Source organism: Alexandromys fortis, unplaced genomic scaffold, assembly GCF_014885135.2.
Source record: "Alexandromys fortis isolate MF-2015 unplaced genomic scaffold, M_Fortis_MF-2015_v1.1 scaffold_2223, whole genome shotgun sequence".
Classification (NCBI taxonomy): domain Eukaryota; kingdom Metazoa; phylum Chordata; class Mammalia; order Rodentia; family Cricetidae; genus Alexandromys; species Alexandromys fortis.
This window is the reverse complement of record NW_026070114.1, coordinates 6,903-8,708: the sequence shown is the minus strand read 5'-3', so window position 1 is coordinate 8,708 and position 1,806 is coordinate 6,903.

The following is a 1,806-nucleotide window of genomic DNA, read 5'->3' as shown; positions in this document are numbered from 1 at the left end:
ATTTCCATCTGTTACAAGCTTATGTCTTCTGTCTCTGATTTTATTAATTTGGTATCTTTCTTTTTCTCTAGGTCAGTTTGCATGCTGTTTTACATCTGTTTATTCAAAGAACAAACTCAATGAATATGTTTACATATTGCTATTTTAATCCCCATATCATTAATTTCTGTATTAATATTTATAACATCCTACAGTTGACTGACTCTTCTTTGATTTGATCACTTCATTAGATATTGAGGCTCATCATTAAGTGCTTATTTGAGATCTCTGAATTTGGTCATTTACTTGAGGTCTTTCTGGTTTTTAATGTAGCCATTCAAAGCCATAAACTTTCTTCTCAGTATCACATAGCTGCCACCCAAAGATTCAGGGAAGTTGTGCTCTCATTTTTATTTGATTCTAGGTATTGGTTGTTTTTCTTCTTGACTTCTTCAATAAATGAATGGTAATTCAAGAGGCTACTGTGAATGTCCAATTAATTATTTAGTTCTTATAATTTCTTTCTGCAATTCTAGTTTCATTTATATTTTCTTATTTGATTTAAGATTTACATTGTGGTTTAAAATGAAATCTGTGTTTTTTATAGAAGGTTGATGGAATGCTATGAAACATATATAATATACATGTATACATGATAGATAGATAGATGATAGATAGAGATAGATAGATAGATAGATAGATAGATAGATAGATAGATAGATAGATAGATTGATTAATGGAATTTATTTTAGATGTCATGGTGGTCATTCATTTTTCTTTCAATGTAGCTTAAAATTTCTCTGGTAGTTTTTAGTTTGAATCTAAAAAAGAGAGCAGTGTGCTGAAATTACCCTTTGCTATTTTATCAAAATAAATCTGAACTTCTATATCCATTCTAACTGTGGGGTTCCCTTTTTCTTTACAGTTCACTGGTCACAGGTCCAAAATGACAAAGGGGCAGAAGTATCAACTTGAAACTTTGGATTGTCTGCGAACACAACAGAAATAGTCTTATGGGTGGTAGTTTCTGGGAGTCCTCTTTGGCTTACAGGGAGGGGAAATGTAAAGGATGGGAGCAGCAGCTGACTCATCACATAATTCGCACTATACAGCACAATCCTATCATAAAGTGCCTAGTACAAGTCTTAGATATCATAGGTGGAAGGACAATACTATCAAAAAAGGTCCAAGCAAAATATCAAATAACCATTTGGGCAATACGGAGAAATCTTTTGCAGAGATCTGTTTTAATGGTCATACTAGAGATAAATCAGACATTTGGGACAAGAGACAGTTCCAAATAAGGTCAGGCAGAGAACTAGGGAGATAGTTGTGGTGGAGGGACTCCTCCATTTTGCCAAGCTCACAGAGTAATGCCAGGCTAGGGAGGACTGAAAGCTTAATCCAGGAGGGCCTCCCAATATCTATCCACATTTGTTATATAAAACTTGAGCCCCAAAGTTTGATGTGTATGCATTAGGAATTGCTATTAGTGAATCATTTACTTTAAGGCTGATTTTATCGGTTTGATTCAGATTTGTTCAGATTTTAATGTAACAAATATCAACAGAGTTGTGCCAGCTTGGTTTGGGGCCCCCGTTCCGTGCTAGATTTGCTTTCATTTTTTGACTCTCAGCACATGTTACCAGTTAGATGTGTTTCCTGGGGAAAGCAGACAGTTGGATATAGTTTTTAACCTAGCTCAACAATTGTGTATCTTTTTTGCTGAACTGTGGCCACATAGGATTATTAATAGATGCTTATTAATTTCTATCCTTTTGTTGCAGTTTCTTGGTGTGTTAGATTTTTGTTAGTTTCTTTTCCTTT